At 34.5% G+C, this 16,131-nt stretch overlaps 1 protein-coding gene across 2 annotated transcripts in view; it reads left to right on the top strand.

The window, feature by feature from the left end:
- The window catches only part of IL1RAPL1 (interleukin 1 receptor accessory protein like 1), a 1,316,763-nt gene that overhangs the window by 1,231,384 nt on the left and 69,248 nt on the right, over positions 1 to 16,131 (top strand). The gene's annotated exons all lie outside the window — the stretch shown is intronic.

The following is a 16,131-nucleotide window of genomic DNA, read 5'->3' as shown; positions in this document are numbered from 1 at the left end:
GCTCACATATTTTATCTCTAGCTTTTACTAAACAGTAGAGTCCATGACTTCATTCATAGCTGGTGATTGATACATCTTGACAAAACCATTTTGCAAAGATGCTTCCTGAAGCATCAACAGTAAAAGAAATCCTGAAGTAGTTTCTATGTGTATCTTCTGGATACAAATTTCCACCAAAAAAAATTCATTTTAGCACATGTCTTTGACTTATGGTGTTCAATTTTAAATATAACTGGCAGTTTTGATAAAATGCATTCCTTTCCATTGTTTCTCTTACAAAGAATACAATTTTAAGGTTTTTTGGTTTTGTAAATTGGAGCAGTGGGTTCAACAGTTACCACCCCCACACATACACTTATCTCATACACACATATTTTAAAATTCCCAATTCTTTAAAAATTTATCTTTGATCAAAATCTTGTTTATATGATGTAAATACCTTGGACACTATTGCCTATCAGTGATGTAAGTCCGTTCTTCTATTCCTTTTATTGGCTCCTCAAAGAGATTTCTGGAAGTCTGTCTATAATAGAATCATTATTTCATAATGGTAAAGTATTCAAAAAAACTGTTTGTTTCTTTGAACACTCATAAGCGAATTGCCTTGTAAAAGCATACATTGAAGGGAGCCGTGTAGATTTTAAAACACCACAGTTTCTCACAGTACATCGGACATGGTTGAGTACTACAAATGCAGCCATATTTATCCATGCTATCTAGCATTAGACAGTCCTTATCATCAAGTGATCTAAGGGCCTCCTTCATCAGCTTCCCCTGGAATGCATGCTATCAAAGTATTTTCCTGAGCCCACTACAGATTTAACAAACCAGAGTCTCTGTGCAGCCAAAGGGAATTTGCTTCAGTGATTTTCATGCACACTAAGGTTGGAGAACCATTGTCCCTCAGAGCCATTAGAAATTCAGCTTGCACCAGTCTAGAGTTCTATAAGAGGCAATCACGACAACATGCTATCTAAGAAAACCCTGTATTTTCATCCCTTACTCCCAATCTATAAATTTCAGTTTAATTTCCACTAAATGTATTATCCCTTGAAAAAGGGCAGGAAGTAATTATGGAAAAAACATTGAAATAGAAGCAAGGTGATTAGATAGTATGAATATGACAATAATCTGACACTTTTAATATCTCAGGGAACAGAGTCACAATAGGGAAAGCATGTACTGACCAACCCCAGTTCATGTTTGGTTCTGCCCTCTTGGGCTGTGCAACTGTGTGACTTGGGCAGGTTATATGATCTTGCTAGTCAAAAGGTGAATGATTGTATGTATTAATGATATTGTAAGAATTAAATGATATAATATTTCCACCAAAATCATATACAGATAGTAGGCCCCCGCATATTAGTTACCTTTCTTGTCTTCTATCACTGCTAAGCAAGAGGGAAACTTCTAAACTTTGAGGGAGATCTGTTGACAGAGTCTAATGTGTTATCAGGTTTTGTCTCTAGGTCATATAGAGATATAGTTTGTATGCCAAAAACTGTAGTCTTCCATACAGTTCAGAAAATGACCACCGATATGCTTTATCAAACAGCGGCTACTGTTTGCCATGCCTTCGAATTTTGGTTTAAGGCTTAGACCAACCAAATACTACAACTTAGTGTAGTATTTGCCAACCTCAGAGTGAGTCTCCTCTTAAAGGTTCCCAAGTATCTAGTCATGTAAATGAAGACTGCACCTAAGGAGTTAGCTGTACAGAGAAGAGTCTCTGAGGAGGAGAAATAAGGTTGTGGCCTCTTCTAGTCCTTACTTTTGCTTTTAGGAAGGAGAAAATAGAGAGCAAAGAGTGAAGAGGCCTGGAAAATTGTAGTAAAACAGAGCGAATAGGATAAGAGACTAATAAAATAAATGGAGCACAGAGAAACTAAATTGAATGACAACACTTGAGAAATGTACTCAAGTTTTCACTCCTGATTTGTGAACCAGAATCTGCCAATAACAACGATAAAATAGATTAGCCCAAATATCTATTAGCACCCCCAAGTACAGCGTGATGTAGTAGAGTCACCCAGTAATAAACAAGGCCCCATCTCTGCCTTCTAGTGTTTTACAGACTAGGAGGAAACCTCCACAAAGTTGGCACAGGAAATGGATAGCTAATCAGAAAACATTCAGCTTATATCAATGCACTTAAGCTGTGAAGAAAAAGCTTCATACTTTTTGTTAAAAATAAATATGGTTTGATTGCTCAAAGAGATCCCAGTCCACATATTACCACAGTAAATAATTGTACGCCCATCTCTTTTGCAAAGCACAAAGCAACCTGCTCCACGCACCTCAGATGCCCTTCCAAATCACCACACAGGGAGTCTTTTAATCATTTCAACAAGAGCACCAGCTTTGTTCTCAAACAATGCTGGAAGGTTTCTCACACCTCTGCTATCCATAGTATTGTAATTTTTGGTTTTGCATAGGCAGGGGTTTTGTTTTATTTGGTTGGTGTTGTCATATCCCAGAAACAAAACAGGCCTGCAAATCACTGCCACAGGTACAACTATGTATATATTCTCCTCTTTAAATCTCCATTTGTTTGATTGGGACTCCATAGTGGCTGGAGGTGTTGCCTGCATCTGCCTTTCATTCTTAGTTTGGGCAAAATCAGTAGAGAATGACTCTTATACCTGCCTTTTAAAATTGGGGATCTCAAATGAGCCTTGGCTATATCACTAATTGCATGGAATTGCTTGGTAAGCAGCATCACTGAGGCATCAGCATCCCATCTTGTTTATTTCTAGGAAAGATGACAAATTAGCATCAATATGAACTTGTCTGTAGAAGGGTCAAAGTATAAATACAATATACAAATAACTACAGCAGTAATGTTTTAATCACTACATTTTCAAAATATTCCACTGAAAAGGGTGATTAACAAATTACTATGTTAACCTAGAAAAGAAACATAATCACTATATAATCACTAAGAAGACATTAGGCACATTTAAATAAGTAGCTGTTTTCATGTTAACACACACGTACTCTTATCTCAGGAATATGATTCATTAACCAATAAAATGAATAAGATGTTAGCTAATTGGTGAGTTCTTGCAGTGATAAATGTCTAATATGAGTCCATGGTACCTCTGATTTTTAAAATTATTTAAACAGAAATTGAAACTGTTTTAATAATTTTTGAAAGCATTGCCATGTTTCAGAATTTTGGCTTAAGGCTTAGACCAAAATCGTCATGGAAAATACATGTGTCTAGTGCTGAACCACTTTGACTTATATTAGAATGTCAGTTCCAACAAGACAGACATTTTTATCAATTTTTAATTATCAGTGTACCCCAGTGTTTAGAAGAGTATCTGGTACACTTATTTGCAAATATTAACAAAATAAACAAATAATAATATTTATCTGTTTTATTACAGTTTCTCTGCCAGAATTGTAATCATTGGTCAAGTTTGATAGTGAACATGGGCCTCTTTCTTGGGAAGTAATAACAATAGGAAGATATGGTACTGAATGCTAGCTTCTTATGGGAGGTGCGGATTAAGAGGTCTCAGGGATGCCCTGTCTTCTAAAGAGCTCTGCACAACCTTAAGCTTAAACTAATGGAAAATTAGGATGGCCATCTCTGTCATTTCTCTAGCATCTTCCACACTCTATTGCTTTCTTGCTGCAACTCAGGGAACTCTCCTTTCCATTTTCCTGGCCCTTTGCTTTCATTATTGGGAACTAGTTACCCTTCAATTCTCCCCCTTTGTGTTTACATGCATTTTAGATTATTATATTTATTTTTCTTGTAACCTCATTTTCGTGGTAGATGCAAAACAGAATTTGAGACATTGACATGAACAAAAATGGAGCCAATTATTGGAATTTACATATTTTTTTCAAGTCTATGCTTTAGATTTTCTGATTCTTAGTGAGGATATAGAAGAATTCAGATGTGGCCAGGAGAAAACCTATCAAATAATCATCTGAGGTTTTGTATTATCTACAGATATAATTCTTCATATTTGCTACATAACAAAGGGAAATATTTTTCTCTTGTTCTCTCTGAATGAAGGATAATTGTGTTGTTTTTCTGTCATTGTCTATAATTTTACTTCTAAGAAATGGCATTAAGGTACATCAATTACATAAGAGGGCTTTTATTTGTCCTCTTTGGTATTTTTTAGTATTTGGTTTAATGATTAAAACATATCTCTTAGACAGTTAACTATACACTTAACCTATGACCCAGCAACCTTACTTCTGGGCATTTACCATAGAGAAATGAAAATCTACGTTCACACAAAAGCCTGCACATGGATGTTGATAGCAGCATTATTCCTGATGGCCAAAACCTTAAAAAAGCAGCCTACATAGACTTCATTGGGTGAATGGATGAAAACCAACTGTGATACAGACATACAATGGAATAGTCCACAGCAGTAAATACCAAAGCAGACTACTGATATGCAAACAACATGGATAGATCTCAAAGACATTATGATGAGTGAAATAATCTGGTCTCAAAAGGTTACATACTGTATAATTCCATTTATATGACATTCAGGAAAAGACAAAACTATAGTGATAGAGAAAAGAACAGTGGTTGCCTAGGATTAGGAGTAGGGAGAGAATGCCTCTTCAAAGGAATAATAGGAGTAAGGTTTTGGGGTGATGAAACTGTTCTGTAACCTGATTGGGGTGGTAGTTACACACACACACACACACACATATATTTGCGTACATGTGTATGTGCATGTATTGAACATGTATAAACTGTATGCCAAGAGGAAAAAAAGGTAATTTCATAATATGAAAATTTTTAAAGTAAAATTTAAAATATATCAAAAATATCATATTGTTTTTTATAAATCTATAAGCATAGAGAAAAACCTGGAAGGGTACTCAACAAAATGTTACCATCTGTGTGGAGGGACTTCAAAATGAGAAAGTTTTTTTTGTGGCGGGAAAGCTATTTCCCTTTAAAAAATATTGTGAAATTTATTTTTGTTTAGAATTGGTAAAGGTGCTTTTTTAAAAAAACTCATTTTTCTGGTAGCTTTTGGTAAATAAAAATACCCAAATTATTAATGGTTGTTTTATATAGTATTTTTTCTGGCAGTATTCACAGTATATGTGTATGGTGAGTATTACATTACTTCTGCCAAGATTGAAAACAGAGATGACAAGTCCCACAAGTATTAAAAAATAAATGAAATTAATAGTTTCGTGCCTAAGAGCCTCTCTTTGCATATGAGATTAATACACTGTTCTCATTTTTATTTTGTATTATAATTCACCTCTTCAGAAAGCTCACTTCATTCAATTGCAAAGCTGGGATGGTCGGTATGCCTATAATAAATTTAGAAAATTAAGTTATTACCGCCATGAATTTTTCAAAACTCCATCTACTCACAGGTATTTCAGTTATAATTTTGATAATGGAGAAGATGGAAAGATAGATACTATCAATATTTTTCCCTTGGCTGCATTTATTTCCTTATGCCTTAAAAACAAGGGCATGATATTATATCGCATATGCTAACACGTGTGTATATGTAAAAGAAAGAGAAAGAGGAACTTGCTCTGTAATTTCAGAATATGGCTGCCTTTGCATATGTTAGAATGTCAGCAAAAGAAAATTAAATAACCCATATAATTAATGCTTATCTTGTATTCCAGAGTAAGTATCTTTCTGTGTTTTGCACATAATGTAACACGTTTGTTGCTGTTGCTTTTTTCATTGAGAAATATTTAAAATGATCATGAAGTGTGCAAGTCAAAGTAAAAACAATAAAATGAGGTATTCAAGTAGATGCTGAGAGGTAAATGAATTATGTTCATTTTGTGACAACATCCAAATATTTTGTGTTTCCATTTTATGTCAAAAGTTAAGCTTTAGCTGGAATAAAAAATTTCCTTTCTTGGTAAAATAAGTTGACTTAGCAGTTTTATGCAAGAACTGAATTATTTAATCAACATTTTCTTTCTGTCAAATTTCCCTTTTAATAGGAAATTCTGTGTCTGATTCTTTTTTCTTTAAACTTCATTGAAAAGAATAATTAATAAAAGAGCACCACATGTCTTTTTTGTTGAAATACTTTTTAAAGAGATACCACAATAATTATTTTCCTGCTTGGAAGCTACCTTTATAAAGAGATGAATTTTATACTGGAATCTACTATTAAAATTATGTGACTAATGTTTCATTACAAATCATGATCACAAACAGAGTCATTATGTATGGCAGACCTGAGAGATGTTTGTCAACCACCATTCAAAAATAGATATTTGTGTGTGTTCCAGCTTATTTTTATTTGAAAGATGACCTTCCTTTCTTTTTTTCTTCAAAATATTCCTTTGCCCTCTCCCTTGGTTTCTTTTCACAGATAGTGATACTCTTTGGTCAGGTACCTGTGACCTGGAGTGTTTCTTGAGGCACTTCCAACATTCAGTTCTACTTGTTCAATACTCACAACAGCACACAGTCTAAGGCAAAACAAAAGTGAGGGTTAATTGATCATAAATATGGCTGAGACCACCAAGCTGTCAGGGAGCAGGCCACCGAGTTGATCAAATTTGAAAAGTGGAGGATGTGTGGAACCAAAAGGAAGTCACCTTATTTTGGAGTCATCAGCTGAGGGCTAAGAAAAGAAAATTCTGGAATTCTGCTCTGTCAGGACATGGGATGGGCTTTTAGAAGAAAATAAGGAAACTGATTTCATTGCAACATAACTTTTGGAAGTTGTTTTGGCTTTTGCTAAAATTTCATTCCCACACCCCCCTCTTGACCCTTTACTATTCTCATTCTCTTTCTCTTTAATTTTTTAATTTTTAATTTTTTGCAGGTACATAGCAGGTGTATACATTTGAGGAGTACATGAGATGTTTTGATCCAGGCATGCAATGTGAAATAAGCACATCATGTAGAATGGGGTATCTCACTCAAGTGTTTATCCTTTGAGTTACAAACAATTCAATCACACTCTTAAAGGTATTTTAAAATGTACAATTAAGTTATTCTTGACCTCAGAAATCTCTGGTTTATATTATCACAGACTTAATAATATTTACTGATCAGAATTTAACATGTGAATAATTTATTCTTTTCTTATATGTACAGTAGTGATTGGGTGGGAAGAGGTCTGAGTTCAAATATTTAATCTCCCACAAGCTACTTGGCAATTTAGGTAATCAGAACCTCACGATTCAAGCTCTGAAATCTTTGGAAACTACACCGTGAGAGATAAATGATTCTATAGAGGGAAACCCTTACAAAAGTTAAATGTGCTCTACTAATATATCAAATGTATGTATGTATGTGCATGTGTGTAGCAGAACTGATGGTAGATTATTTCAATTATATAGCATTAATGACAGATTAACTCAATTTTTTTTCTCTAAGCAGTTGAAAATTCTTACCAGGAAATAGTCTTTCTATATTCACCACCTTTATTTGAAGTTGAGAAATAAAATGTTGCTAAGTATATCCAGGGGCATCTCATTTTCCTAAACACAAGTTTTCTCTGCACTATGACACTCACATTACTTCTGCAAACATGATGAGCTTCAGATATTATCAGGAGGCATTTTATGTAGTAGTTAATAGAATAAGTTTGGGATCTAGTCCTGGATTCAAATTTTGGTTTGGCTATTATCCCGCTTATAATGCTGGATAAATTATTTAATTGCTCTCAGTTTCAATTCCTCATCTTCCATGAACTGAAATAATACTAGTACTGACATCCAGGGTTGTGAAGAGAATAATCTATATCAAATGTCAACAGTCATTTTCTGTAACAGACTAGATAGCAAATATTTTAGATTTCACAGACCATATAATATAGTGTATTTCATAACTACTCAACTGTGCCTTTATAGTATAAAGGCAGACCTATACAATACATAAACAAATGGGCATGGCTATATTTCAATAAAATGTTATTTACAAAAACAGGCAAGAAAACTGATTTAGCCCACTGGCCCTAGTTTGCAAACCTCTGGTCTATATTAATGCTTAACACAGTTCTAAACAGTAATTTTAATTAATGTAAGTTAAATAATATTAATTCTGTGACATACATTTCAGCTTATACCATTATTCAAGAATATGTCACAACCATACCGGCTATATTGTATGTCTTCAGAAACTGAAATTACTATATCCTAAAGGAAACTACCATGTTTTGAAGATTTGTTTGTGAGAAATTCTGCAGTAGAATCTGGTGATCTGGTGAGAGGGACATAATACTCAGTAAATAGTTTGCAGTACTTTCTTATCAACTAATGATGCTATCAAAATGAAACAAAAGTGATTTAAATGAAATCTTCAGTAACACAGGGTCACATTATTTGTTCATTCTTCAAAGTAGTTATCCTTTCCCTATAATTTCCCTCCTAGATTTTGCTAAACATATGCAACTGGTAGAAGCCTAATGTGCTGTTCCTGTAACATTACATTCCTGTTCCTTGAGTTCTTAATATAATGAAGCTGATTATATTCCATGTTTCATAATGTTCATCCTATTAGAATCGGGAAATTCATTGGCCATCGAGCACAGCCTTATGTTCGTATTTTTATCATTAGCGCCACTCTAGCTATGGAGCTGTCAGCATTTTCAGCCTAAATGCTGCTTTCAGGGGTCTGCAACTCAGTCATAAAAAGTAGCTGCAGGCAGAAACTTGATATATGATGTCCAGATCCAAGAGAGAATTGTTATTACATTTTTAACACACAGAGAGAAGTACATTTGGCCATTATAAAAAGCATACAAATTATTATAGTGAACTTGCTCTGGACCTTTTTCTGTCCCGGCATAATTTAAGATTGCATTAATATCTGCCCCCTTCATTTTCCATGTATCTATGAAGGAATCTTAGGGATTTCCAGTGACAGATGACTTTATGATAAGTTCCCTTAACGTTACATTTAAGATTGGAACAAAACAGCTTGAGTCTCTATTTGTCAATAGAAAAATGAAATTCAGGCCTTTTATGAATTCAAAATTAAGATAAATTTTCTGCCATAATGTAGCAATACAGGGTATGACCTGCATCAGGCTTTATGTTTTATGATCGAGCTTTAAGAGCTGGTTTTGTGTGCAAAGACTTTTCTTTGATGTGAGATTGAATTAAGGAAACTTAATTAACATTTTCTAATTAAATACTGCATTGTGAGCTCAATTACATTGTACTCTGCAACTATGATGAGATTGTTCTGTCTTTATTTAAATAAACAAGATGGCTCACAGGGCTGAGAGCCTCGTTGATAACCATCCCTTTCTTTCCTTAGTTTTCACCTCTGCTTTTCAGAAATATTTTTAGCCACTCATTTAACTGCAGGAATTTAGTAGACACACATTTCTCAAAAATGCAATCTCATGATTGACGGGAGTAGTAGTCTATCCATTTAATACCTAGTTCAAGTTTATTCATTCGAGACAAAGCCTATTTTTATTCCCTTTCACCTTATTTTTTCCATGGAATATATGATGTATACCATGTATCATGTAATACACAATATGTAATGTATAATATGTGATTTCCAGTGACCACCATGTTGTTCAATTTAATAGTTAATGTGGCATCCTCATCTTACTTGCCCTGAGAGCTGCACTGGACAAGGTGCACACCATTTCTCCATGATCCTCATCTTCCCACAGCTCCCAGGACACCACATTCTCTTAGTTTCCCTCCCATCTCTCTGGTCACTCCCTCTCACTCTTTGTTGCCTGTTAGTCCTCTTCCCATAGTCTCCTAATACCGCAATGGCCCAGGGCTTAGTCCTTGGTCATCTTCTCTACTCTCCCTACTCTCATTCCACTGATTATCTCATCCTGTCTATATGCCAGTGACTCCTTAATGTATATACTCTGCCCTGACCTTTCTCTAATCTTGCATACCTGTCTATCCTTCTTTACTGGAATAGACACGCCAAACTATATACGTTCCAAATCAAGTTCCTGATCTTTTTCTGCAGACCTGTACCACCCACAGCCTTCTCTATCTCAGGGACAGTAACTCCAGCTGTCAATTGCTAAAGCCAAAATCTTGGAAATAATCCTTGACTTTTTATTCTCTCACTCTATACATCCAATCTGTCAGGAAATTTTGATGCCTCTCACTTGAAATTTATCCAGCATCTGACCACTTATCACTTCTCCAACTCTTGTCAACCTGGTATGAGGCACTTACCACAATTTGTTGCTCAAATGCTCTCTGTTTTACATTGTAAACAACAATCCTTACCATGAGCTACAAGGCCCAATCTGGGTGAATTCTTCATCCCCTGTCTTAGCATGTCTCCTCCTCTCTGACTTCCTCATGCCACAACAGCTCGACTGGCCTTATTGCTGCTCTTCTAACATGCCAAGCACACTTCCTTCTTAGACCTTTGTACTCACTGTCTGCAATGCTCCTCCATAACGCATCCTCCTGGCTAACTCCCTCGTCTCCAAGTTTTTTCTCAAATGTCATCATTTCGATGAGTCCTATTTTGACTTTTATTTAAATTTGCAAAGTTTTTTCACTGCCAGCATTTCTGAGGTCTACCTTTTCTCCTTTCCCCATACGTCTTATCACCTTTGAATATATTATATAACTTTTGTCTATTTCTTATCATTTGCCCACCACATTAGGATGCAAGTCCCACGGGGGCTGAAAGGTTTGCTTTGTTCTTTCACACATCCCAAGCACTGAGAGTAGTGCCTGGCACACAGAAGTAACTCAATGAATGTCAGAACTATCAAAAGCATATACAGTCAGATGGGCATGGTGGCTCATGCCTGTAATCCCAGCACTTTAGGAGGCTTAGGCAGGAGAATCTCTTGAGGCCAGGAGTTGACCAGCATGGGCAACATCGTGAGACCCTGTCTTTACAAAAAATGAAAAAAATAAAAAATTAGCTGAGTGTGGTGGCATGCACCTGTAGTCCCAGCTACTCAGGAGGCTGAGGCAGGAGGTTCACTTGAGCCCAGATGTTGAAGGATGCAGGGAACTATGAGTTCACCACTGCACTCCAGCCTAGGTGACAGAGCAAGACGCTGTCTCAAAAAAATGCATATGTAATCATTGAAGAAAATTAAATTATAACTATCAAAATTCAAGTAGTCGCAATAGATAGTCGAAAACTGAATGGTTTATTAAAGATGTTTCATTTGAAAGACATTTTTTACAAGTAATATTTGTTTTAAATTATTCTTATTAACATTTTAAAACACTGATTTTGCATGATAAAAAAAGGATGGCGGCTTCCTATATTAGAGAAGTAATATTTTAGAGAAATAATAGTTCCATTGATTTCCATAGAGTTCTAAATAAAATTTGCACGCGGAAAATTAAGCATGTAAAGCAATTGCATCCTCATGATTTAGTTAAGAAAATGTCCAAAACAGTTCAGGTCAGTCATAGGTTTAACTCAGTGTTTCAAAACCATTTGATACATTGGTTACAAAAGCAAGAATTGTACATCTTTCTCCAAATTTTTGGATGTTGTCATTTCTTCTTTAGGCATCATAACTTTTTAGTTATGCATGCTTACTAGAAGTAAGCAATAAGCAAAAATTAATTCCTTTAATCTGTGACTTATAGAACTTCTCGCTTTGTGCATATGTTCTGCCTTTCTATTTCACTCCAGAGGTTTTGATCATATCAAGTTTCACTTAATAAAGATGACTAGAGGGCAAAAATCAGTAATAACGTTAGGGGAAATGTAGAAGCTCGCCTCAGGCATTGAATTACAACCAAGTTAGGGAAAACTATTATTGATACTCGTTCAGAATTTCATATTAGATCATTGAAAATCTTTAGGAATAATGATTGTAGAATCACTGCTAATAACTTAATGACAATCGAATATGTTAAGGGCTTTAAAAAAGACAAAATAGATCTAGATGACAACTCCTGACTGAGATAACTATAATAATTTTCCATAATTACCATTCACAGAATACAATTTAGACAGAAATAAAAGCAAGAGTTAAATGCAATATGGAGTAGCTCTAATAGGACCTAGACATCAGAGTTAATTTGAAAATTATAGTTCCTAAAGTAATTGTGTTGCAGAAGCCTATCATAAAAAATATAAACCATGAAATAAAATTTGTATGAAGTTCTTACTGAAAACATTTTTATACCCTTGTTTTGATGATTTACACTTCTAATTTCACAACTTTAGCCCATAGTTGAGCCGTAAGCAAATTTAGAAAACATATTTCTTATTCAAATACTTAGAATCCCCTGTATATTACTAATCCCAACCAATGAATAATAATTTCCATTCTGCAATAAATATCATTGCTAGTCCCCTATTCCATAATCTAAGTTTTACTTGTGCAAGAAAATATTTTGGCACAAATAAAGAAGGAATTAATGCTTAAACTATTAAGAAAATAGCCTAATAAAGTCTCTCAAAGTCTGCTCGTAAAAACGAGAAGACTTTATTAGAAAAAAATATTAGAGTGAAATCACCACAGGTTATCTCCTCAAATTATAAGAACAGGAAAATTGGAAACTTTCAGCAAAATTTATTTTTAACATCGTTCCACTGTTTTGTATAGAACATTTAATGTTAAGAAGCAATTTTGTAGTTTGAACTATTTGCATAATAATTTATGTTGTTGAAGATACCTTATAGCTGTGTTGCTTCGACTTTTCACATCAGCATACTCACAGTGGAGCCAATTTGGTCTCTTTATGTATATTTCAACATTAAAGCTATTTTTAGGCTAATCTACCAGTGGAAGATTATTGTTGCATTGCTTAGTGAGTGAGATCCAGCTATGTCAAATTTCACCATTTTTAAAAATGGGGCTATCACATATTTCAGGACTTCTCTGATGAGGTGTCACAATATTTTGATTTAACAGACTTATATAACTATGTGGATACAATAGCAAAAATTTGTTTTTGCTTTTTTGTAAATGGTTTTGAGCTAGGTCAGAATGATTTCTAAGCATACATACACAAAACAATGCCAAGACATAGAAAAGATCGAATTTTTTCAGGCCATTAGTAGATAATTTAATAAGTTCATCCTCCTTTGAGAGGTCAAGTCACCTGTGTCCAGTGGTGGATGGAAAGGGTCTTGGATGGAAAGGACCTTGGATCCACTGGTTAGTCTTCCTTATTGTCTCAAAGAAGGAGAAAAGGGATTTATCATAAAGAAAAATAACTGATGAAGTTTTATATAACTAATAGTATAATTTTTGAATTTAATAATCAACTAATACTACCAAGCCATTTATAATCCTCATAAACTCCTAACACCCAATCTTCATTTTCACTGTAGTAATTCTGTCATGAGTAATAAAAAGTATTCATAGTTTTTTCTTATATTGTCAATAAGAGGGCTTAATTTTGGATGAGAATTTCAACCACTTTGTTTGTAGAAGTTAAGGTTTTTTTGTTTTTTTTTTACCACCACTTTGAGTTCCTTGGAAAAAATCCAAGGTAAATACTTTGAGATGAAGTTGCCTTTGTGAATAACATTGCAGCTGAGGAACTTTTTTTTTTTGAGATGGAGTCTCGCTCTGTCACCCAGACTAGAGTCCAGTGGCACGATCTCGGCTCACTGCAACCTCCGCCTTCTGGGTTCAAGCAATTCTCCTGCCTCGGCCTCCTGAACAGCTAGGATTACAGGTGCCTGCCACCATGCTTGGCTAATTTTTGTATTTTTAGTAGAAATGGGGTTTCACTATGTTGGCCAGGCTGGTCTTGAACTCCTGGCCTCAGGTGATCCACCTGCCTCAGCCTCCCAAAGTGCTGGGATTACAGGTGTGAGCTACCATGCCAGGCCACAACTGAGGAATTTGAGGTGAAAATAGTCGTAATGAAGGCTATCATTCTTCAGCTCTGCCTTTCATGCCCATTTCAGTGTACATATTCATCTGGTTATATTTTCAGTCAATTTCTTGCTCACACAAGAAAAAAACTGTATGTCTTGTTGAAAAATTCCTCACCATCTATTCTCAATCAAACAATTTTTTATATGTCTTCACAGGGAGAATTATTTTAAATACTGAGAATCCAAGGCAAATGAAACAACCAAATCATTTATGCTATAATAAAACCGTAAGATAAATAATAAAGGTAATCTGAATCAAGTGACTGGTTGTTCCACAGTGTTTTTAAAAGATGATCTTTGTTAGTATTAGTAAATAAAGGTGCACATGTTTTTCAGCTTAGCTACCTCTTTTTGGCTCAAATCAGATTCTACTATCCAATTTTTAATCAAATTTTATCATATCTATAATTAACCCTTCCAAACTAAACTTTAACGTTCAACTTGTTTGCTTTTTATATCTTGCTGAAAGATTTTAATTGTGAAAGAAAAATGCTTCTCAGTTTTTCTAAATGTATATGATTGATTTTAAAATGTCATTGCGAAAACTATGGCTTCATGGCATACAAGATCATGGTTTTTTCATGTGCCAGGCACTAAAATTTAGGCTTCTTTACATCATTAAATTAAAACTCATATTTGAAATAAGAAACTAAATACAGCCTATAAAGTTTAGATTCACTGCAGTTTACTACTGATTGGAATACCTTTGATATTAAGTTTGATGGCTGACATGAACTTTCATCATTTCTGATTTTCCTTTCTAATTTATTTTGCATACTTCCACCGGTTTGAAATTTGCACTTCAAACTTCCTATTTTTATTCATGACTCATTTCAAAATATGATACATTAATTATACTTTACTGTAAATATATGTACTCAAAGGGGTTTAGTAAAACAGTCTTCGTAATAAGTGTGAAAAGAAATGTCCAAGAATATGAATTGATTAAAGAAGTATAATCTATGTATTATAATAGTCTGTAGCTATGGGAATGAAAATATAGAGTTACTTGTACTGATATAATCTTACATGTGCTTTTTAAAAGAAATATGTGTATGTGTGTCCATACATACATGTGTGTATACTATACATGTGCATATTTCTATATATTCATGTACATATGCATATGTTTGTATATGTATACATACTTACTGTTTATATATATAGTATTAGCCAAGAAACATACAGAAAAAACTGTTTCCATGGTTACCTCTGGGCTCTGAGGAGTGAAACCAAAGCACAGAATGTGGGTAGGAGCTCTTTACTCTTCATCATATACCCTTTTTAACTGTTTCAGCTTTTTTTTACTATGATTACTTGATTTTGTATGAAATTTGTTATATATACACACATGCATATGTTATACATTCATATGTATTGTGTACATATATCATGTAATATATACATGATATATGTACATGATGTATGTATCTATATTCAATGGAGTAGCTATCTTCAAAGAAGATTTTTTATAATTAAAGATAAGAATGTTAAAAATGAAGGAAAACTTCAAGGCCCAAATAACTTTGTTTGTTTGTAATATTTAAATTCTGCTTTTTCTTTCTATTCTCCCACTGTCTATTCCCTTCATCACTTAAATTTATTCCCACTAAAAATGACTCGTGGACATAATTTGGAATTAGTTGCCACATCACCTCAAAGTTAAAGGCAGCACCTTCTCTAATCACAGCTGGGAAAACTTGTAACTAAGAGGGAGGCCATAGCTTTAAATGAGTCAATGTCTAAGGAGACAAAATACCAGAAATTAACAATGGTTGCAAAATGGAGTCCGAGCCTAATCCCTCTCCCTTCTGATTACTTTCGAATTGTTTCTTAACCATGTGTGGCCAGGCTGCAGTGGTTGGGGTATGGAGGGTGAAGAACTTTTTTAGTAAGGCAATTCTTACTCTGGAAGGACTAACCAAGAATCTGATTGTAACTAAAATGAGAGAACAGTTCCTACTATTTCCATCAAATTCATTCTGCCCAAGGAAAATGATGATGATTTGATTTTAATTATGCTAACAGCGTTTCAATAGCCTTCAGAGAAAATGCCTGCTTTCCAAAATGCAGATCACTAAATTATACTGTGCTTCTTAGCAACTCCTCTACTGAGAATTCAAAGCTTATCTCAACTTTACTTTGTTTTAACCATCCTAGGATTTCAATCCATAGCTTTCCCATAGGCTCTACCTACCTTATAGTGTCTAGAACACACTCTCAAGGTGTCTGGGTCTTCAAACTCACACAGTTCCTCTGAGCTATTCAAGATAGGTCAGGTTCCAGCTGAGGTCAAGCATTGTGATCACTTTAAGTTAACCCTCCTCTAA

Source organism: Aotus nancymaae, unplaced genomic scaffold (genome assembly GCF_030222135.1).
Source record: "Aotus nancymaae isolate 86718 unplaced genomic scaffold, 86718_ANA_hifiasm-v0.15.2.pri h1tg000058l, whole genome shotgun sequence".
NCBI lineage: Eukaryota > Metazoa > Chordata > Mammalia > Primates > Aotidae > Aotus > Aotus nancymaae.
Note: the sequence above shows the minus strand (reverse complement) of the source record. Positions and strands in the feature narration are given on the sequence as shown.